General features: G+C 32.3%; 1 protein-coding gene across 2 annotated transcripts in view; it reads right to left on the bottom strand.

The window, feature by feature from the left end:
• The window catches only part of LOC129975036 (cytokine receptor-like), a 354,502-nt gene that overhangs the window by 273,754 nt on the left and 54,923 nt on the right, over positions 1–25,825 (bottom strand). For both annotated transcript variants that reach the window (XM_056087902.1, XM_056087904.1), the window contains exon 2: positions 1,077–1,177. The gene's annotated coding sequence lies outside the window, so the exon portion shown is untranslated. The remainder of the gene's footprint in view (positions 1–1,076; positions 1,178–25,825) is intronic.

The following is a 25,825-nucleotide window of genomic DNA, read 5'->3' as shown; positions in this document are numbered from 1 at the left end:
ATAACAGATATTTATTGAATTTAAAAAGAAAATGCACAAAGAAAATTCCGATTAAGCTTACATAACAGAATGAACCTCAATGTAAAAGAAGCTACATATAGACAATGATAAGAATATTATTAAACATATTAAGAAGTTAATATGCGTTTAAAGTCAACCAAAAATTATTAAGAAACAAATTAAGAATTAGGAAATTGTGAAATATGAATCTAAAAAACCATTAAATTTAAAACCTCAATACACAAATTGTAAAACATTAAAAACACATTAGAAATTTAAAAGCTGAACATAATGACATCTTAAAAACATAAAAACATCAGAAATTCAAAAATTTAATATAATCAATCTTTAAAAATTTAAAAGATCAATGCAATCAAACTTTAAATACATAAAGACATTTACAAATTTAGGCATATACATATTTAAGCATGGACAAATAAATATTTTTAAAGCATCAAAGATTATTAAGGAAATTGTCCGACTGGCGTATGGTAAAAGAAATTAATTATATTAACTGAATGAATGCTAGAAGACAATGCTTTATTCTATGCATAATTCCGAAAAACACAGAGAAAAGGCGAAAGAAAAACAAAATCAAATGTGCACAAAAAATAACGCTTTCAGACATTAATAACACACATAAATAGCAAATAGCTAAATAGAAAACAATAACAGAGCTCGTTCCGCGATCCGCTCAAAAGAGAAAAACATTGGTGGTATGAGGAACTCCAATTATATAATCTCCATATAGACAGTAAAAACACATAGATTTCTCCAGATATTAATTCCCAATAGAGGAACATAATTCTTGCATTTTCCAGAATTCCATTTGACGCCAAATAGTCGCCAAATTTGGAGGTCATTAACGTGGTAACCATTTAGCATCCATAGGAAAGTCAGCAAATTTCCCTATGTACCGATGAGATGAGTAAACAGTGTTATAGATTCGAAAAATAAATTTGTTGACAACCATGTAAACAAATATTTAAAATATATTATATGTTGTTTTCTGCTTTATCTTAAAATACATTTTATTTTAAATACATATTATACATATATTTAATAGAATTACTTACTTATTTACGTATTTTGGTCGACTCGAGTGGTTTAACTACACCATGATATTGTGTAATTCGAGCAAATGTTACACAAAAAAGAGCTGAATTCGGGAGGATATCTGAAAAAAAAAAGCCTACGTTATTATTTTACAAAAAATGCACATAAATAATTTTATTCAACAGCCACAAAAAAAACTTGTAAACAGATGCCGCCCAATAACTATGTAATCTCGTTGCCATAGCAACATTCAGATTTAAAATAGCTACTACGTCATTACATCCAAGCTTCTTCATTTCAGTTTAAAATGTAAAAGTAAAGGCGAAAATATGTTGGAAGCAAAACTAACAAAAAACTCATAGGAGATGTTTTTTTCAAGGTTATGATCAGTTTTTAAAAAAATCTAAATAGCATTTATTCATTTTATAACAAAAGCAATTTTAAAAACAATTTTTGAATTTTCATTCAAGCTATTTCAGTTGGAATAATATTAATTTATGAGTAAAATAGCCGCCTTCTACGACTAGCTGTTTATACACCATATTAAAAATATTAAATTAATCACGTCAAAAACTTGGACGTACAACATCTTATCACAACTCTGTCATGGTCGAAATATTGTTATTGCGACATCTCTCATAAAGAGATGGCGAGGGTAATAATATATGATCATTATTGAAATATACAGATGTCATTAGATTTGAAATGAAATAAAAATTGGCCAAATAAGTACGCTTGTTAGGGCTGGATGACTTTGTTATGGACTTCCCCCTTTTAGAGAATGTGTAGTGAGGATAAGATTTTGATATTTCTTTAGAAAATGATACGTAAGGGACAGATGATCACTGTGGAAATCTAAGCCTTATGAGCTTCATATAGAATAAAAATTGGCAAAATCGAACAAGTGGCTGTGACTGCAGCACCTTTTATTTGTTTTTCTCTATTATTTTAAATATACAGTACACTCCCGATTATCCGGCCCAGTTTTCTTTCATCCTAATTAAATAAGAAAGGCAAGACGTTGGCATTGGTATTTTCAAAAACTAAAAACCGTAAGTTTTGACTCTTATCTTAGAGTTACCTTTTCATATCTGTGTAATAATTTATCAATGAAAAATAAAATGAATTTGAGTCAATTTTCTTAAGGATCAGGCCTACGATTTGCATTAATGTCTTGTTTGTGTTTCCTGCATTTAAGTTAGGCATTACAGAATTAATGTGAACAGTTTACATCCTTTAACTTATTTTTTATCTCAAAAATTCTAGAAACTTGCAGTGCAGTATATAAAATACCACCACAGTTTATTTTAACTAGACACGTTACCGGCAACTGCTTTTATAATCCGCGTTCACATTCCATGTGGCTTGAGATAAATGGAGGGCTTAGTGCTCAATAAGAAGTGAGAAAATGTGTAATATAACAGCGAGTTTTAGTTTGGTTTGGTTTAGTTATATTAACGTCCCGTTGTAAAACAACACAGGGCTATTTGGGGACGGACCTCGTCATTTTGAACCGCGGTCAGATGACGAGGACGATACCTGAGCTGGCATCCCCTCTCCACGCCACACCACACCAGCGGGAGGACGTTTGGCATGATGGATTTAACATGCAACAGACCCCCTTACACGACGGCTCTTCGGTGGAATCGGGTCTCGAACCTGAAACCCTACGGCTCACAAGCCGAGACCTTACCACCAGGCCACCGCGGCCTTCCAGCGAGTTTTGGTATAAAAACTTTGTCTTCTGGTATCGGTGGGCAAAGAAATGAGTTCATAGAACTGCGGTCTCTCCAGCTTTATTGTTATCCGGCCTGCCCTTCCGCGACATTAGGCCGGATACTCGGGAATGTACTGTATAGATGCTTAATGTACTGTACTGTATATCAGTGCCTTTGAGTAGATAATTAGTAGCAGAGCGATTAATATGTTATGGAGAAAAAAATAGCACCACTAGGCAATTTTCATAACGAAAAAAAGAAAATCATGAACAGAATCTGTTGATATTTTTTCATATGCCCAATTTATCGAAACCGGCATGTTAATGAGCTTCTAACGCATAGCAAATATTAAAAGAAAACGAAATATCTCGTCAATGGGTTTAAAAATGAAAGGCGTATAAATCTGGAAGAAGTAGAGCGGTTTAGGTGTTTGTGATTTAAAAAGAATTCAAATTTACGAAAACAGTCCCAAAACAGCCCTCGTGCTATTTCAAAACCGGGCAGAAAATAAATCTACACTAAATTAAACCGGAGTATGAATTCATTCTTTTGACACTAGGATGTCAACGAATTCGCCAACGGAAGAACTCGAGTTCAAGATGACATTCAACTCTAGCGCAGGAAACAATGAGTGAAAATTGCAACACGCGACGTACAACCCACACCCACGCGCGCACTCAAAGATTTGTCTCCGCGTTCAATAAAAAAACTTCAATCATAAATCTTAGTGTCCAGATATATTATCTGCGGTTTCAACTCTGATATAAAATTGTATGAGGTTATCACCAACATTAAGAGTTCTTATCAATTATTATTCTCAGAAAAAAATGAGTTCTATTTTTAAAGATGCCATAAAATATCGTTTGCTATTTATCACATACAGAATTTCTGCTATTTTAGATAGATGTTTACGGATATCTTTTATGCTAGATAGATGTTTTTTTAAACATTTTCAAGAACGTGTAAATATGTCGTATTATGAAAAAATAATGATATATCTTTGTTAAGTTTGCAATGTCTCATTATGCGCTGATAATTTTTTTTTCAAATCTTTAATGAAAAGTATTTCAATGCTAGTACAACAAATTTCTAATATCGACGAATTAAATATCTAATAAACATCTACAATGTTATTAAAGAAAATATATTATGTGCATTAATTGAATCTATGAATATAATATATTGCAAAAGTTCCAATTCTTAAATTACCAACTGATATCTACGACTACTGACATTTCTTGTATGTAAAAGAGTATACGTCATGTTTCATTAACCCTTTAAAGGGCCATTTTTTTTTTTCTAGTCATATTATGTTAAAATATTTTTAGGCTTGAAATTAAAATAGGAAAAGGGATTCTTTTAGCTTATTAGATAAATTTAATTTGATTCATTCATTAATTTGGTTCATTAATAATTAAGTATCAAATCAAGACGCATCATTTTGTGTGAGATAAAAGAACTGAAGTATCTAAGTTTGTGTCTTTCTAAAAAAATTTGCCAGAACTTATGCCAACCTACATAATTTCATACAAAGATTGATAAATTTGGTGGGAAGCATACTTCCCACGGCCCTAGAAAAGGTTAATTCATTTTAGACGATTTAATTCTTCAAATAATGTTGAGCATGCAATATTTGAATGAAATGTGAGATGTCTTAAAAAAAAACTTACATGGTTACATTGTTTCCATTAAATCTTACCAGCATTCTCAAACCGATGACACCAGTATCAGTTTCCAACTTTTTCTAATATTTTGCTTCTTAAGAAATGAATGTTTTTGAAAGTATATATTTTTTTCAATTAAATTAGATAGTTTTGTTTGTTTTCAAGTTTTGTTCCACATGATAAAAAAACGTTTTCGAAAAAAAAAAAAAAAAAAAGACTTTTTTTTTTGTACTAAAAATTAATTAAAGGATTTTTTTTTTTTGAAATTTATATGATAAATTCGATTCAGCCAAGCCTTTGCAATTAATTCTTTGGAACGGCGTCTAATTTTTAAAAATAAAACTACGTCAGCTAAAAGACTTCAAATATCATAATCAAGCTGTCATAACATATCACAATTAACCCTTTAAAGAGCTATTTTTTCTAGTCATATTATGTTAAAATATTTTTAGGCTTGAAATTAAAATAGGAAAAGGGATTCTTTTAGCTTATTAGATAAATTTAATTTGATTCATTCATTAATTTGGTTCCTTAATAATTAAGTATCAAATCAAGACGCATCATTTTGTGTGAGATAAAGAACTGAAGTATCTAAGTTTGTGTCTTTCTAAAAAAATGTGTCAGAACTTATGCTGAACTGAAGATTAAAACCAACATTAAGAAAATGGTACACAAAGGTGGGATAATTTTTCTGAAACGAAGAATAGCTCAAAAATATTTTAATAAAGTGGATAAAAAAATAAATAAAAGGGGGCTTGTATTGAAACGATGTTGCATGGCGTTTCAAATCTATCAGAAATGCCCCCTTTCCCAAACACTGAAAAAATAAAAGAATTGCAAGGTAGAAATCGGCATTATTAATTGCATCCTTCGAGAGAGTGAATTCTGGGAATGAAGAAAGATTTAAAACAGTTTTAATCCACTGCTTAGTAGGCTCAGCAAAGCACCATTCTTTCTAAGTTTCTTCATTGTTATTATTATTATTGTTACTACTATTGTGAAAGATATGATTCTTAAATTTCTAATCATGAAAATTAGCTTATTTTTGCATCTATTCTCCATTTATCTTACTACATTTTGTTATTTTACTTTACTCATTTATAATTTTATTTTATTTATTTAGTTTATTCACCTGTACATGTCATTTCTAAATTTAACTTGATTACTTTGTCTCTAATAATTTTATATCTATATATATTACATTTTTATTTTATTTTACTTTACTTTATTTTCTGTATATGTTATATTTTACTTACTTAATTATTTATTTATTTATTTACTTCGTTCTTTTACTTTACTTTCTTATTCATTTCATTTCTAAATTTAAACTTACTACTTTATTCCTTATAATTTTATATCAGTAATTTCATAAGCACAGGTTTAGTTTAGTTATATTAACGTCCCGTTGTAAAGCAGCACTATGGCTATTTTGCGACGAACCTCGTCATTTTGAACCGTGGTCAGATGATGAGGACGACACCTTAGCTTGTACCACACCAGCGGGAGGACGTTTGGCCAGGACGTGCACCAGACCTTCATACACAACGGTTCTTCGATGGAATCGGGTCTCCAACCTGAAACCCTCCGGTTCCGAAGCCGAGACCTTACCACCAGGCCACCGCAGCCCATATAAGAACAGGAGAAATCTCTAACTGTATGGGGCTAGGTGGGTTAAAAACTGCACCCTTTTTTATGATGGTATGCATGAAATACATGCATGATGGTATGTATTTTAATCCACCACGAAAAACTGAAGTTAGTCATAGTCATACAGTTTAATATTTTAGTTAAAGTTTTTTCATTCTGAGGGCAATGAAAAAAATTATAAAAACCACAACGCATCATTTAACTGCGTGTATTGCTCTGATTAAAATAAGTGTATTGTTTGATGCGATGAACTTTTGTCTTTCATAATGGTATATGTTGTTTTATTATGAGTGAATAAATAGTGTTAAAAAATGTCATTTGATGTTTTATATTAATTCTGAAGCTGTGAAGTGGCGGGTTTATGTATGTTGCACCTTATAAAATAGAATTAATTTATTGAAATATTATTTTTCTCCTTAATTTCGGTAATGCTTTAGGTCAAATAATTGAAATGAATGTATTTTTCCATTTTTTTTATAATAAAAAATTGTTGTGCAACTAGTTTTTTTTTTTTTTTTTTTAATCGCGTGCCTCAAAAAGTTAAAATATATATTATAATGAGACACTGAATGCATTTATACATATATTTCTCGTCCTATGCTGACAATCCATTAAAAAAAGGGGAATTTACTTTTTATTATGTGACAAATTTCAATGACTTTCCTATTTTAAATCAATCATAATTTTAACAATTTACACAGATACAAAAATTATGAAAAAATACAGACTTCCACAGAATACATATGAAATTATCCCCAAAAATAATAAAATAAAGCAGACACAAACATTTTCTCTTTTAAGAACAAATGTTTCAAATGCTAATGAACTGAAAAACGCACATCTGAGAAAACGTTCGATTAAACAATCTTGCATAACTTCTGATGAAATACGCATGTGCACAATGAAATAGGAGGAAAAAAAATTTATTTGCCAAGTTGATACATAATATGAGCAATCAGAACTTCAATTTCATTAAATTTACTAAGAAGCATAAAAGTTCAGAACACAGAAGGTAGTAATAAGTATAATTAAATAAATAAAAGATCGAACCAACGAAGAAAACGATTAAATGAAGTTCTCACAGCTTACGAAACTAAAATACGTTTCAGTAAGCTATTAACAATGAAACTGAAAATCGTCTGCACTTTTCAAACTGATGTTAAAAATGAATGAAAGAAAGAAAACAAAATGGGAACATGGGAAAATTTCAGCATTCCAGAAGAATCATTCTAGAATTTAATTACATGGAATTCTGATATTATTGTTTCTTCAATAAATATCAGTTTCAAAGCAGCATTTTTTTTTCTTTCTGAAAATAAATAAAATTGTTGTGTAATTGAAGATTGGATTGGGCAAATGCTGTCGTTTTAAATTCTCCAATTTTCCTTCAAATCGTAGACATGGCGACCTAAAGAACTAAAATGTAATTCAGTGAAAACCAAATCTTATTCATTACGAATATCTGTGAAGTATTAACATTTTAAGAGATAGATAATTCAATTTATTTCAATTTTTATCGCTGGAAATTATTGTTCTGATACATAAAATTTAATTTTTGAAAAAACACAATAGCAAGAACTAGTATTTGTAACTTAATGAAATTGCGACTAACGCATACAGGATATTCTCATGCTCTTGCTATCAAAAATAAATTTTTAGCCAGAAAAACTCAAGCAAATACACAACTATTTATAACAAGAAAATTCATAGAAAGAATTAAAACAACTAAATAAGGATAGGAAAGCTTCCAATTTTTAAAAATCATACGCCATTATTCATTAATAAAGAAACGGACATGTTAAAGTTTAAACAAAATCTGATTAATTATCAGAGATCTAAAAAAATAAAAAGGAACAGAAAAGAATTTTTTTAAAAAATCAAAATAAACAATGAAATAAAGCTTTTGATTCATGCAAAAAAAAAAAAAAAAATGGAAGAAAAGATCATTAATCTGAAATAACTGAAAATCGTTTTTATTTTTCGATGATGCCACTAAAAAAAATAAAGCAAACATACGTGGAAGATTTCATAACAAGCTAACTTTTTGAAGAATTAAATTTAGCTACTTCTTTTTCTTTTCTCGAATATGAAGTATAAAGAAAGTATTGCAAATGTCAAAAAATTCGAATTCGAGATTTTGATGAATCTTAAAGAGTTATTTTATCAATCGAGGCAAATACGCCAACATTTGAGGTGTCAAATCATTTAAAAGTTATTTTCATGTATTTTCTTTCTCTGCTTTTTAACAGATTATTTCCAATTAAAGAAGCACCCAGGAAAAGTTATTGACTTTCACTTCAGAAAAAATTTGTAAATAAGAATCCATACGAATTAATTAATTATTATGATCTGAAAATGTGTTTCATTTTGAATTCAACAAGGGAGAATCTACGACATTGAACGCTTTTATTTGCTTTAGCTTTGCCAGATTTAATATTATCTAATAACCATTTGAATAGGATCTCATTTAATCAGTATAATAAATGGATATTACCAAAAGAGAAGTAAACATATCTGATTTTCAATTCCCGGTTTGGTATAGCACACAGGGAATGTGTGCTATACCACACTGGTATATAATATGCATGTAAAGCATATGTTTGTGATCAAGTCCTTTCTTGCACTACATCCTCAACTTATCTCTCAAACAATCGTGTCTCACAAAAGGTAAGTCAACCAACTGACTCTCCGACCCGCCACGAAGGCACACGGATTTAAACCATAAGGCTGAATGACCGGACCGCCGCAACAGCAACACTGGCGGGAACTGCGGTTGAGTCCTAAGGGCCAACACCGTCCACGGTACAACCCTCCCCGAAGGAAGTACGTCTCGTCATCGATGGGAGGAGTCAGATCCCTCACCTATTTGTGTACCCTCCAGGGTGGCGAGATCCTATCACCATGCGGGAAGCATCTCATCCTCATTTCGAGGTGCCCCCCGGGGGTCTTCACAAAAGATAAAGAAAAGGAGATGAAAATTTTACAAAGGTGCTATAAAGTAAATAGTAAAGTAAATATCTTTCAGGTTTTATAGCACTTCAAAATTAACAAAGAAATTACAAAAGTGTAACATAATCATCTAATTCTTTATGGTAAAAAAAAAACTATAAATATAAAACTCTTAAGCGCTTACGTAAATCAGTGGGAATTGTCCCCCTCCCCCCCCCAAAAAAAACCCCTTCTTGCTTTTTTTTTAATAAAAATGTCTTTCCCCGTCCGCGAAAAAATTGCGAACCTAGAGTAAGGCAAAAAATGCCTTGCAAGGCACTGGCTTACAATAGTTATGAAATATTAATTTTTGGCATGAATTTACCATTTTATTGAATCCATCACGTCATCTTTGACGAGTATTTTGGCGACTAATTGCTGGCATGTAGACAATACTATCCGAAAATCGAATTAGGGACTTATCTAAGTTTTCACCAACTGATTAAAACCAAATGACACAGATCTATACTTGTAATCGCAAAATCACATATCAAATTTGATATATTTAAGCCTAAAAGTACAGAGCAGCGACAGATGATCAACCCCTTGTTGGATTTGGCGCAAAATTTGGCAGGTGTCTACACTGTAGATGCTAAATCTGTGTACCGAATTTTATCTATCTAGCTCCCTTCGTTTTGTAGATGTTGTATTAATATTCGGGCAAAGGACTTCCTCTAAATGGATTTTGTCCAAAACTTGAGATAAATCTATAAATTGAAATCTGTGTACCGAATTTTATCTATCTAGCTCCCTTCGTTTTGTAGAAGTTGTATTAATATTCGGGCAAAGGACTTCCTCTAAATGGATTTTGTCCAAAACTTGAGATAAATCTATAAATTGGTGTTAAGACTGTATACCAAATTCCATACGTGTAGCACAAAGTGTTTCTATCTTTGTCGCAGACAGACTAAGTCTAAAATATGTTTTTCAAACTGGGAGATCTAAAATGAATTCGTCGGAAACTTGAGTTCGAATTTTTTGGCAATTACAATATTTCTTTATACTTCACATAAGAGAAAGTAAAAAAGCTCGCGATAATAAATATTCACCTTGTAAAACGAATGTTTTACCCATTTCGTGTCATTTCATCAAAAACATCAAATCCATACATGCAGTCTCTTGATTTCAGTGTGTTTCAAGATTGCTTCAAAAACATTTATTTTGACATCTCCTGATCTCTTTCGCTCTCATTCAACTCACTCATATTCATTTATTTACAAGTTGAATTATTAAATCGTCTGTCATTTCACACTACCCATTAACAAACATCACTTAATTATTACGAAAAATAAACGAAAAAAAATAGCGAAGACATTCATTACATAAAGTCTAACTGACGTAGAATCGCCAACTATGTTTACTGCATAGTAACCCAGTCAACAGCCATATTTAAGAAGTTCGTCGCGCATTAAAATGTAGTACATCTTCAGATAAAATATGTTAAAAAGGCAACATTCGCAAGAAATAATAACTATAAGGACGCGTATGTCATTCTTGCTAGAAAACATATAAATAATTACACACGAATGATTTCTAAGAAGTTACGCGATCCAACAAGATTACATAACCCCTCAATAATGTGACGCTAAAGAACATGTATAGGCAGAAAATGGGGGGAAAGGGCCAGCGGCAAGTCATTATCATATTCATATTTTAAACATGGTTTAGAGTAAACTAATATAGTCAATGCAGTAAGATCACGCATGCGCAAGAAATGCACAGTGACAAAGTCTTGCTATCGATTAAATATATGTAAACATATTTTTTAACAGCTGCGTGGCCGAAAAGAAGACACCTTTGAAAATTTTAAAACTTCGATTTATTCCATCCCGGGAGGCGTAACTTGTGTACAAGAATAAGTGACAAGAAAAACCTCAGTCTACATCGCGATACAAGAGCAAAAGAAACCGAAATTTTTTCTTCAGTGATTTTACCATGAGATTTTGATGGGGTTTTCTTTGGCACGTGTCGATTTAGGAAAGGGAATCTTAGATATCTTTAAAAGAATGTGCTAAGCATTAAGGAGTTTTATCCCTTCACTCGGTGTGTGAAAGAAATGAAGAAGTAAGCCTTTTCATAGAGCGCATGTTGAAAGTAATTAACTAAAAAGTGGAATTGGATCAGGAAATAAGAAAACCCATCAGAATGAAGTTAATATGAGCTAAATTTCGATAAAAATTTGGAAATGAATTAATATTTAAATCAGATTTAAAAATATCACTATATAAATATAAATGTGCTAATGTCTAATCTTTTAGCGCATGCACAATCTTCTTCTTAAGCATACGTTATCACATTGTACTCACAACACTGGTTTCAAGGTCAATTTACATTCAGTCAATAATGTGAATGCGTAAGAATACACATGAACAAATAGAAGATTGCGCATGCTCTGAGAGAGTGAATAATAGCAAATGATTGTTCCAATAGCACAAGCATGCATGAAACTTTAAGATTAGATTGTCGACTGCTGATGTGATCTTGTAATAGTAATGTCACTTCTTACAGAGACAAGCGACTGCGCAAGGATAAATAAGGTACAATTTTATTGTATAGGCGTAATACTATAAATAGCAAATGCAAAATGCGCAGAGGATTCCAAAATAACATTATGCGCACCGCGTCAGTTTAATAATCTATACTACTATTATAAATGTGAAAGTTTGGATGGTTTAGGTTAGTTTCGTTTAGTTATATTAACGACCCGTTTGAAGCAACACTTGGGCTATTTTGGGACGGACCTCGTCATTTTGAACCACGGTCAGATGATGAGGACGACACCTGAACTGGCACCCCCCTCTCCACACCACACCAGCGGGAGAAAGTTTGGTCAGGACGGATTTAACGTGCAACAGACCCCCTTACACGGCGGTTCTTCGGTGGAATCGGGTCTCGAACCTGAAACCCTCCGGTTCCGAAGCCAAGACCTTACCACCAGGCCACCGCGGCCTTGAAAGTTTGGATGGATGTTTGTTAGTCAATCACACCAGAACTTTGAACAGAATTGGATGAAATTTAGCAGAGAGACAAGATTATAGCCTGGAATAGGACATAGGCTACTATTTATTCCGTTTAGTTGAGTGATTAATTGTTTAATAATTAAAAACTAACTTTTCCGCCAAAAATCGCCAAATGAGTAAAATTTCAGGGTTTGTTTTTTTCCCACGCCAATGAGATTAGGCTTAACATGATTTTGACTATTATTTCAAACGATTCTGTTTATTTTCTTAATGTTCGATACATTTAAAATTAAACATTGTTAATGAATCGATCTTTCGGATTCATTCTGAAGTACTTTTTAATTAAAATAAAAAAGAATAATGGAAATTAAAAATTTATAATCTATATTGTTACCACAACTGGCGTAGAAAATTCATACATTTGTGTCGCCCAATTGGCGTTGAAAATTCACGCATGCGCAGGAGTCACAAAAGATAAATCCATTGATGCTATAAATTCCAATCTATTTCCACGCGTACGAAGTCGCAGATAAAAGCTAGTGAGGATATATATTGTCCTACTGTAATTTAGGCAGGCAAATACAATGGAGATGGGAAATACATTAAATACATTTAAAAAATTTGAACTTCTAATCAGAAACATCGAGAAACGATAATGTTAGATTTGATTTATCTGTCTTAATATTGTTCTCAAAATTTTATTTCTAATTATAGAAAGATAATGTACACACAAAAAAATGTATTTAGTATTCACGCAAAACGCGAGTGCTTAAACGTAACAAAAACAATGAAAAGTTTTATAGTAAAATGTTATTTAAAATTTTTTCTTGAAATTTAATAAAATTAGAAATAATTATAACTAATATTGTATTACTGAAAACCTCATTTATGGAATATTTAAGTGGTTTTTGTGCAATTAGAAGCCCTGAAATCAGGAAGGAAAAATTAACTTCATGTTTAATATTCAAATAATAATCTATTCAAAATTTTGAAAAATGTCTTACTTAAAAAGAAAACATCTTTTACTCAAGAAGTAGCTACATACCTAAATCTGATAATTCAAGATCCGACAATGTAATCCGGAAAGCGTTTTGAATGCATTTCAAATGTTTAAATGCGTTTATATGCAATCCAAAGTATCGACCGACAAATAGTTTAGGTTCAAAATCTAAAAAGAATTTACATTTTAAATGATAAGCATATGTACAAATTTTATTTAGTTAATTCTTTACGTTTTATAATCATCGTGTTCGCTTGTACTCGGACAAAGAGACTTCTGAATATAGTTCAAAATTTAATATTTTCCAACGGATCTATAATTTAGATACTAAAACTGTGTACTAAATTTCAACCATCGTAAAAAAAACATCTAGCTTTTTACTTTTTTGTATTAGGATGTTTACTTGTACCGACAAACGTCTTGCAGACGGATTTCACCCAAACTTTGATAAAAATTTACAAATTTATTGTTAAAACCATATGCCAAATTTCATCCACCCCATATCGTAATTAAGGATGAGAAGTTCCGGCATGGTGGTTGGTTTTCACCACCCTTGTGAGTACACGAAAAGGTGGAGATGTAGCTCCTCCCATCGATGACGGGACGTACTTCCTTAGGGAAGGGTTATACCTTGGCCGGTGATGGTTCACAATTCTCGCCAGTGCAGCGGTCTGGTCATTCAAGTCATCATTTCCGCTCGGAATAGTAAATTTGTGATTTGTGATACCAAATTTCATTTATCTAACTCAAAACATTTTTTAGTTATCATGTTCACGGACAGATAGACATATAGAATATTAAAAATCAGTTTTTCGGATTCAAGGAGTGTGAGGTGGAGATCCAGCGAAATCTCCAGCTGGAATTTTTTTTTGACGACTGCAATACCTTGTAGATAATGCGTAGACAAAAAATTAAAACGCATTATTATATGCTTTGAAAAAATAAAATTAATTATTTGCATCACTGCTTCCAGGAAACAAATATTTTTCATCAACCCTTAAAAAAAACTGTTTTTAAAAACAAAATGAAATTAATGACACTCGACACAAGCCGCGAAATGAAATTCGTCAGGATAATACCATTAAAAGAATTTTTCACAGAATTCCGCTTCCCCGTGGGGTATAAGGAAAGCATGCAGATTCCAGGAACTGCTACAAAAGAGATTGCAACCTGACGAAAAGAAAAGGAAATAAATTTGTCGAAGAGTCTCCGAGATTTTAAAAATTCACGTTCCGTTCTTGTCTCCTGAGGTTGATAACGGAACGCTACATTGGTATCGAATGCCAGAAAAACCATTAACTGTTAACTGTTTTGACCTCTTCGGAAAATGAGAATCTAAACTGTGTCTCCTGATTAATTATTCATTAATTGTAATTCCTGCGTAAAATATGCTTGAGTCTCCTGAAAAAATATTACTCCTGACGAATAAACTCATTATAACGCAAAATGTATTTTTTCCATGACGAGTATACTCGTCAAAAATAGTCAACTATTTAAACAGGTAAGTAACAATTATAGTCAGCTGATCGTACATAAAACAAAAGAGTGGGAAAGGTCACTTCGAAACTTTATTGCACATTCTCTAATAAAGATGCTATCCTCACTTTATCCCATCACTCCAGTATAAGAATTGTGAATGTTGAGCAAGTCGACAAGCATCATAAGTGCTAAAATTTTTATTTTCAAAGTCCTGAATATAAGCGATTTATGTTTCGTAGTATAGAGAAAAAATTCGTGTATGATTTGTGACGCTTCCCCCCCCCCTTGATTAATTAAAACAAAAATAAAAATTGAAGACAGACAGAACTATAAACTAGATCACATACCAATTACCATGCACATGTATATGAACATACAGACCAACACACACACACATTTGACTCCAAATTTGACAAGACTCGGCACTTTCCATACTAAAACTATGTACCAAATTTCATTAATTCAATCGCTGCATTTTTTAATCAACGAGTTTATTCATACATGAGAAAGTACAGACCGATAAATGGTCGATTGCTTGACGAATTCGTTTAAAAAATTTAATAAAGATCTATAGATTTAAATCCGTGTACCAAATTTTATTCACCAGTTGTTTGCGTTCTGTAATTATCGCGTTCATTTATATCCAGATCAATTAAATTAACAGACAAAATATGAATAAATTTCGTTCAAAATTGTTCAGGACTCTGTGAATTTTAGTTTGTTTAGTTATATTAACGTCCCGTTTTAAAGCAACACTAGGGCTATTTTGGAACGGATTTCTTAATTTTGAACTGCGATAAGATGACGAGGACGACACCTGTGCTGGCACCCCTCTCTCCACATCACGCCGCACCAGCGGAAGGACGTTTGGCCAGGTCGTTTAGCGCTTATTAGACCCGCTTACACAACGGTTCGTCAGCGTAATCGGGTCTCGAACATGAAACCCTCCGGTTCAAAATTATGATTAGATTGCACTTGAATTTGAATTAATTCTAAAATAATTTTTTTAAAATTTGCAATTGGACTTTTGGTTTATGATACATTTAAAACAGTTTCTATTTATTTTTATTGTTTGAAGGGAGGGATCAATCCCTTAAGAAACCCCATTTACCTGAGGACATGCATGTTTCGAGGACAACATCGGAGTTGGTGATCCCCCCCCACCCCGTTATTATAAAATATAATTCAAAATCTTAGCTGAAGTTTGTTGTCCATTTTACGCCAAGATCGGCGACATCCTTATGAAGTTCTGCTTTCCATTTCACGTCCCTTATTTGTCCTTATGAAAATCCCGAATTATTAGACAACCAGATTAACAAAGTGCCGAATAATAAATAAAAGCTATTGTACTTCGTTAACGAGGGAAAAAATGATGAAACAACACCAGATATTACAGAACAAGGACTGAAAACAAGTTGAAAAAAGATCTTGGCACTTGAAACTTGCTGTTATCCTTATTACAAAAGAATAATTGCGCGTCAGAAGCTTTCAAGGAAGAAGCTAAGAATTCAATGTTTACTTTTTTCCACAAACAAAAGGACCAAACTAACGGAGTGTTGGATCGAGTCCAACAGTTCTTTCGTACGATGTCGTCCTAAATCAGGTTATGGTTAAAAGAATACCGCAAGTGCACAAATAAAATGGTTTCTGAACAAATACCAATCATAAACTCAATATCAATCTAACAAAAGCATTAAAAAGAACCAACTTAACAACGAATTTCACCTTAATGTAATAAATAGAGTATTTCTTAGTGAAAAAAAAGGGGCGTCAAGAAGTTACACAAGATCGATATCGATAGTACTTTGTCCTTGAATCAGCGATTTTCAACAAAGGAATTCATGGAATTTATCGTCCAATCAGACGAAGAGACACAGAAATGCACTTAAGTTTAGCGAAAGGAATGAAAGCAATAGAATTCTTGCCCAATGGAATCTTGATTATTTCCCAATAAAGTAATATACTAATCACTTAATTGAAAACATTTATCCATTCTATTAGGTAAAATATATTTTTAATGTATTTGTTGCCGGAAAAGATTAGCAGTTTTACTAAGGTTCGAATGTTTGCACTCTAACAGTAAAAAGGCTTCAGTTTTAAGTAAATAGTTTGAACCAAAAAATATGCACTAGAAGTTATTTTTATGATATAAAGAGACATAAAATAATTTATAGATAAATTAAATTTTAACATTCCAGCTTATGCGCATGCGTATGAAGTAATTAATCCCAATTTTCTTGATCAGCTCCGATTTTCGATAATTTATTCCCAATTTTGAAAAATGTATTTCATTTTCAAAATATATTTATTTATTTATTTATTCGGATTTTTATTAAAAGCTCCAGATTGTCCCGCATTTAAAAGGTTGAATTCTTTACAGATTTCAATACTTTAAGGTACTACACTCTTCATATCGCGTCTCCTCGAAAATCGGACACAATCTTATATTAATAATTAATCGCCTGTGGCAAATAGCTGTTTCGATGAATATTATTGGTTTCAGTGAATTTCAAGTAAACCTCTGATGCATTCTGTTATACTGCACACACAAAAAAGTATTTTTCAGCGTCAAATTAAAACAGGCTTTAAAATTATGTTAATAATCTTACACCTATTCTGTTTAATGAGCAAATGAACTTAGAGTCAAATTCCATAATGCTATTATTAGATTGTGTAGACAATTTATCTTCAAATAAGACTATCTTTCGCTATACTGTAAATTTACTCTCTTTTTTATTATGTCACGTCAGAATCTTTCTTCCTTAATCTATCTATACTTATAAAAAAAGCTCAATGTGTGTGTGTTGGTGCTCTACAGGCCAGACCGTTCGACCAACAGCTACCAAATTTGGCAGGTGTATACCTTGGAGGCCGGGAATGTGCACCTCGGGGTTATTTTTTCGAATCTTTAATTAGAATTCTATTTATTTAAAAAATAAGCGAAATTTTAGCGTGTTTCTGCTATAACTTCCGAAAATATTACCGCACAAAAAAGATTTTTACATCAAGTTAAAGTTCAAAAATTTATCTTTTATATGATACCAATGTTTTAAAATTAAAATTAAATTTCTATTTTTTATGAATTTTTAAATAAATATTTTAATTATATTTTTCAACAATTTTTTTCTTACAAAATAAAAATAAAATTTAAGCTGCACAAGCACGTTTCGCATTCATGGGGAAAAAATTAGCTTTTTTCAAAGTGTTGCCATCACATCGATTAAAGCTCCATTTAAAAATGAATCAAATCTTTTTGGAAAATGAAATCTGCAAAAATATGATTTTCGTCACGTGTCTGTAGGAAATGAAACAAATATGAAATATTATTTTTTTCTAAAAAATAAATTCAAGAAAAATTATTTTATGATCTTTTACACTATCTGTATTATTAATCCAATAAATCAGTTTTATTTTAAGGCAAGTTTTGTTTAATATGAACAGGATATCCATTCAAATCAAGGCCACACATCTAATTTGTAAACCTTTAGTAATAGACACAGATCTTCTAAAATGGTCTAAATGGAAAATTATTATATTTTATATAACTTGATCCAATAAATACTCTCTATAACGAATTTTTGATTTTACATAAAGCTTCTGTTGTGGAAATCACGAATAACAAAATGTTCTTGAAACACTAATGTTTTAAATAAAAAGAGTTAATTTCCATTCAACTAAATCAATCACTTAAACTGACTGATTTATGAAAATTTGAATATCACTATTCAATAAAAAAAAAGGATAATTTTAGATTTTCCATCGATCGTTTCAATGAAAATACGCCAATCAGCGCACAGGTTTCTCAAGATTAATTGGCCTAAGATTATAAAAATGTTGAGTTTTTCTAAATTTTTAATATTCAAAACTTCATAAATAAGTCTTAGTTGATCGTGGAATATAGAAACATTCATTCATTTATTTAAAATTTGGTGTGTCCAGAATATTTCTCAGAATATGATACCTTACTGCATAAAATTTAGAATTCATAATTTTTGAAATATATTTATAGGCCGGAACAAAATATTATTACTGATTTCATTTCAATCCTTTTGAAAACAAAACTAAAAACTGAATTTTATGCTGAATCTGAGAAATTTTTGTTATATTGTTATTTAATTAATCGATCTGTTCATGATGAATCTGAGAAAATTTTGTTGACAAATTCTTGAGATATTATATAAATTAAGAAAAATATTCTTTAGTGCCCATAAGGTTTAAATACTCAGCGACTCTGTTTTCAGTACTCATATTTTTTAAAAAATGCTTCGTTTCTGTAAAAAAATATTATTATATTTATTGCAGTTTAATCATTTCCACTTTAATTTAAAGCATAAATTCAACGGGAGCTAACAAAATTAGAGAGATACATATTACGTCATGACTGAAGGCTTTTATAATATTGTGAGTGAATTATATATCAAAATTTGAAATTTTAAAATATTTTGATGAAGAAGCTATTAAAGTAGGGATTGTATAAAATATTTAATTATTAAAATTTTAACAAACATGAAGATTGGCGAACCGGCTGGTCGTCAAAGGCGGCTAGTTTTCAATAAAGGAAGAAAATCACTCAATTAAATATCCGAGAATTAAAATATAATTAAAAACTAAATAAGTTTCAGGTGTTTCACAGCCACATCTTCCAAAAATTATTTTTATACAATTTTTTTAAAATTAACCAATCATATTAATCTAATTTAATTTTCAAACAATTTGTTTTTACAATATTTAATAACTTTTTAAATATTTAACTGAAATATAACCTAGATATTGCTTTTAATGCTATGATGAAATTCAAGCAAATTTCATTGTTCCATCAAATTATCACATGCTTTTGCCAATTTTAAAATTAAAATAAAATTGTTTTCCTTGTATGTCATATCAATTTCATTCCGGCTTTTATTCAATAATATATATATGTGTTAATTTTCATCGGCATCAGTTTGTAATAGACTGATTACATTAAACTAATATTTTTCATTTTTATCAAATAACAATGCAACATTTTAAACAAATGCATTCTGTAATAACGATTTAATAGCAAAGACATCTGAATTCCGGAGGATCGGGCTGGTTGCCAAAGGCGGCTGGCTCCTTATAACTTAACTAAACACTGATGGTCTTAATTAATTATAGCCACATCCCTTATTTCATCAAATGTGCGAGTATGTTGTATTTGTCATCAACTGATAATACATTTACACTTTAATGGTCGCTTTAATGCGATAGCCGTACCAAATGTTAAGATCCCCCTCACACAACAAATGTGTGATAGCCGTACCAAATGTTAAGGTCCACTCACACAACATGCATGTGATAGCCATACCAAATGTCAAGGTTGCCTTAACGTTACATGTGTGTGATAGCTGGTACCAAATGTTAAGGTCCTCTCACACAACATGTGTGTGATAGCCATACCAAATGTCAAGGTTGCCTTAACGTTACATGTGTGTGATAGCTGGTACCAAATGTTAAGGTCCTCTCACACAACATGTGTGTGATAGCCATACCAAATGTCAAGGTTGCCTTAACGTTACATGTGTGTGATAGCTGGTACCAAATGTTAAGGTCCTCTCACACAACATGTGTGTGATAGCCATACCAAATGTCAAGGTTGCCTTAACGTTACATGTGTGTGATAGCTGGTACCAAATGTTAAGGTCCTCTCACACAACATGCATGTGATAGCCATACCAAATGTCAAGGTTGCCTTAACGTTACATGTGTGTGATAGCTGGTACCAAATGTTAAGGTCCTCTCACACAACATGTGTGTGATAGCCATACCAAATGTCAAGGTTGCCTTAACGTTACATGTGTGTGATAGCTGGTACCAAATGTTAAGGTCCTCTCACACAACATGTGTGTGATAGCCATACCAAATGTCAAGGTTGCCTTAACGTTACATGTGTGTGATAGCTGGTACCAAATGTTAAGGTCCACTCACACAACATGCATGTGATAGCCATACCAAATGTCAAGGTTGCCTTAACGTTACATGTGTGTGATAGCTGGTACCAAATGTTAAGGTCCTCTCACACAACATGTGTGTGATAGCCATACCAAATGTCAAGGTTGCCTTAACGTTACATGTGTGTGATAGCTGGTACCAAATGTTAAGGTCCTCTCACACAACATGTGTGTGATAGCCATACCAAATGTCAAGGTTGCCTTAACGTTACATGTGTGTGATAGCTGGTACCAAATGTTAAGGTCCTCTCACACAACATGTGTGTGATAGCCATACCAAATGTCAAGGTTGCCTTAACGTTACATGTGTGTGATAGCTGGTACCAAATGTTAAGGTCCTCTCACACAACATGTGTGTGATAGCCATACCAAATGTCAAGGTTGCCTTAACGTTACATGTGTGTGATAGCTGGTACCAAATGTTAAGGTCCTCTCACACAACATGTGTGTGATGCTACCTCTGAAAATTATTGGCGGGTATTATTAAGTGCATTCTCTGAGTGATGATTAAGGAACGTAAACAAGTTTTTTTGTTTTTATTAACTCTTCAATTATTGCAGACCCTGGCGACGGTCGACAGCATAGACGTGCGGCTATTAAAGCGTTAAGCGGCCCGTATAAACCAGGACTTATTTTGGAGTTACAGTTTATAAAGTAAATGCCTTGAAATATTAAGTTAAGCCTCTTTTTTCAATTAGATTTTATTGTAGACATTCAGCATATGAGAAACTAGTTAAGTTCTGATAATAAACATTTGTTCCCCATTAAATATTATAAAAGAAATTTCCCAATCGCCAGCGTTATGTCATCACTGTATAAAAAAAACTGTGGTTTGTTTACCGACACAAAAGTTTCAGTTTTTATCTTCACGCCTAATCGGTTTCAAAGGCTACTTAATCAACAGCGTGTTAATGACTCAAGCCTTGCACAAAAGATTTTCGCAATTGCCTTCACACATCAGCGACGGAGGCGAAGGACGACTTACGGGCAGGAAAAGTTGGATAAATCGCAAATCTAGAACACCGTTACGGAAAGTAGAGCAAGTAAATGACAAACGAGAATGCAAAGAATATTTTTCGGATGATTTCCAATTTAAGATAGGTTATCAAATAACTTTATTTATGTTTCCGAATACCCTCTGTTTGCTTTCTAGTGCATAAAGTATTTATAGAGAAAGTATTATATAACCATACACACACATACACATGTATTTTGTAAAGTTATATAACCGTATATACACACACACAATGCATTTTGTAAAGTTATATAACCGTATATACACACACACAATGCATTTTGTAAAGTTATATAACCGTATATACACACACACAATGCATTTTGTAAAGTTATATAACCGTATATACACACACACAATGCATTTTGTAAAGTTATATAACCGTATATACACACACACAATGCATTTTGTAAAGTTATATAACCGTATATACACACACACAATGCATTTTGTAAAGTTATATAACCGTATATACACACACACAATGCATTTTGTAAAGTTATATAACCGTATATACACACACACAATGCATTTTGTAAAGTTATATAACCGTATATACACACACACAATGCATTTTGTAAAGTTATATAACCGTATATACACACACAATGCATTTTGTAAAGTTATATAACCGTATATACACACACAATGCATTTTGTAAAGTTATATAACCGTATATACACACACACAATGCATTTTGTAAAGTTATATAACCGTATACACACACACAATGCATTTTGTAAAGTTATATAACCGTATACACACACAATGCATTTTATAAAGTAATGTAATCGTCAAAAACACATTGATATTAAGATGAGATCGATTAGCAAGTTTTAAACCTCCATGGGTAAGGCGGGAAAAAAAAATCATTTTTGGAATTTTATTCTAGTAAAAATTACTAATCTAACTTAAAAAACAGATTGAGCTAAAAAAAAAAAAAAAAAAAAAAAAATTCTCTACATCTTATTTTCTTCGTAATTTTAGAATTAAAGAATCTGTGAATAGCAATTTTGGAAAAATTTTGAAAATTGGCACACAAAATGGGAGTTTCCAACAGAGTCTTTCAGTCCATCTGATGGCTTCTCTTTCCTGTTCTGGATCCGACACTCCTAAAGAACAGAATCTCCCTTATCTGCTCCAAAATTCTACTTCTCACTCTAACCGAAGAATTCCTTCTACTGCGTTTTGAAGATTCCATACTACTCGAACATTTATCATTAAAACTGTAGAACTGTATTATATATTGACTCTTATCGGACAAAGAATTGGCTGCCTATCAGTTTATTCACAAAGAATATGAAATATTAGAATGAGAGGAAGTCTAAGGGTGAACAATGCACTGGTTATAATACATCCTTGGTGAGTGAAATCATCGGCAAGTCTATAAATATTATAGGGAAGGGAGCACAATTTGCATATATAATTATTCAACGCCGTCTATAATGCTGGGCGGAGTTAAAAATACTCCCCTCCCATTCTATCTCCGTCATTATAGGATGCAAAATTCCAACTTTTGCTTTCGTGTCTAGCAACTGAGATTTATTTTTTATTATGTTTAAACTGATTGATTTATTGGTGTGCGAATAAAGATAAGCATAAATAAATAGCTAAAGTCAATGAGCAGAGGTATGTAATATAAATATATGCTGATTCCTTGTATTCTTTCTTCGCGGATCAAATTGAAGGTTACTATTAATATTTTTCTTCGTAATTTTTTTTTTTATTTTGTATTCTGCATTACATTTTTTTGTCCTAATTAACAGACTCAAATTTATTTTAATACAATTTCGGAGATTAGTTTTGATTTGAATGCTCGTGAACACTATGGATAGAGAAGATACCACTGTAAAGAAACAAAAAGTCTTATGATTTTACATATTTATATCGTAAATGCAAATAATATTTTTATTTTATTTCTTAAGCGCACTGTCTATGTACATGATATATTCTACTATAAATTTTTTTGGTTGTCCAAGTATTGATGGTCTCGATAACAACAAAACGTTAAAAGTTACATGGATTACATTTAGTGCACAGTTTCAAACATCTTAAGCAAAGATTTATACAAAATTTTGAAGCTAAAAAAACAAAGGATTGTCCATCCATTGATCTGTTAATTTGCATGCAGCGATTTAGATAAATACTCGACGTGAATCTTATTTTTTAAACTTGAAGTTTTGAGTCAAATTTAGATTCCAATCGGCCGGGAAAAAAGACGTACAAAATGCATACTTAGTTTTCTGCAATATATTAAGAAATAAAAAATGCCCATGCGCGAAACTAAAATAAAAATCTAAGCACTTCTGGGCGTTCACGGTCTTGCCCAAGATCCAAAATGTTTATGGGGGGAAGGGGGGGTCGCACATTTAATTGAAGAGTATGCAAGAAAGTTTCGGAGAAATCAGTTCCACTGGTTTGATGTAGGTACATCACTATTTCTTAATATCAGTCTTAAGACACGTGTTAAAACAAGAACGAAACGAAGCATATAATATCATTATTTGTATAAAGAAGCTGATTTAGCGAAAACTTCACATCTCGATAAGACATAATTCGTGCAGCCTTTACTCTCTCTCTCCGCCTGCAAGAACCCAAGGTGCTCGGAATGACAATGCGGATGGATTTCCGTTTTGGGCGAACGGATGATTACTCTTGAATGGCCGTCGTGTTCGGGGAAGCATGCCCGGAGAACGTGCCGCGAATGAGTCAGGGATGCCAAGACATTGTTTCTCATCCCCCTGGCTGGGCCTAATTGGAGACTAACTACTGCCAATTCAAGCGACCAAGGAGTGTGGTACAGAATAAAATGCCTCGCCTCAACTGAGGTTTGGGCAATTTTGATCAAGAGATTTTTACACACCAAAGATTCTTGAGAGAAGTAGTTTTATTATAATTAACACAACCATGGCCAGTGGCGTGAGGAGGATGGAAAACCAGTTCCCAGTGGTGAAGCAGTAATTGAGATCTCAACAATTTTGATGCGGAGATTTTTATAACCAAAGAAACAAGCAAGTAATTGTTATATTAAGCCATTACACAAGGAACTGAGTTTAAAAAGGTAAATCATGACCAGTGGCGGAGTAAAAGAAGGATAAAGATGCAAGTTTCCAGTGGTGTAACAGTAACTAAGACCCCAGTAATTCTGACTAAAAATTTTTTTATAAGCCATTCTAGATCTACTTTGTATTTATGACATTCACTTATTACTCACTTTGCATAAAGGGTTCACTTGGTGCTTTAGGTATTGGTACATTGTTTGATGCTACTGCGCAGTAAACTTTATCTTCCATCCTTTGGACACTGTGACATTATTTTTATGTTTATGTGTGCTACTGCTTTCTCTACGCAATTTTCATTTAGTCTCTTGAACCCAGAATTGATTTGTTTATTATTGAATCTAAATATTTTATTTTAGTCAAATGAACTATAATTAATTACCACCCCTATTCTGGCGATGACTGTAAGCCTTTCAATAAATAAATAATTGTTCTCACCCCGGCGACTTTCAAGGTTTTACACCCTTTCGGGTAGGCACGTCTCGTGGGGCAGACCAAGACCAGGCCAAAGAGGCGAATAAGAAATTGTCTTATTATAATTAATGGACAATGGGGTTTGCATTAAAAGACAGGTGATGGTTAGTGACACAGTTAAGGAAGGCAGGAGGGATGGGCCAAAAGGAGGGCCAGATACTCCAAGCCGGGTGATGGACCGCTGGTCTAGGGCCGCCGCTGGAGAAGTTTTAGCGGAGCCCTTTGACTACTGCCTGGGGCATCTATAATTTCCAGGGTCGGCATACGCATTGGCGCCACAGCTATGGAAAAGTCCCAAGCTATTGTTTTTATCAATATATTTATATTGAGTAGAAATGTCCACTAATTATCAATATTTCGACTCTCACGTTATCGAAATCCTCTAGTCTAAAGAATAATCTATATTTCATGAGCAATTTTTGATCTAAGTTAAAACTGACAGTTTTAAAGAGCCTGCAGAAAACAGTTTGAATCAATGAGAGTATTCTTCCCTCAACAGTCTTGTTTAATTGCAGCTTCTTCAGTATTTAGCTCCGAAGCAAAATGGGGGGGGGGGGGGGGTTATATGCATACTGTAGAATTTTTATCTGTGATCCAATTGGCTTCAAAAGTTGAGACAGATTTCAAAATTCAATAATAAAATTATACGTCAAATTTAATACGCCAGCTTCTAAACAGATGCATTTTGCAATTATCGCTTTTAAATGCCTCGTAAGCATAACTAATATTGCGGCAACATTAATCTTGCTTTCATTGCATTTAAAATGTTGCATATGAACATATTGCATAACATTGC

This window comes from Argiope bruennichi, chromosome 7 (genome assembly GCF_947563725.1).
Source record: "Argiope bruennichi chromosome 7, qqArgBrue1.1, whole genome shotgun sequence".
Classification (NCBI taxonomy): domain Eukaryota; kingdom Metazoa; phylum Arthropoda; class Arachnida; order Araneae; family Araneidae; genus Argiope; species Argiope bruennichi.
This window is presented reverse-complemented; position numbering and strand designations above follow the sequence as displayed.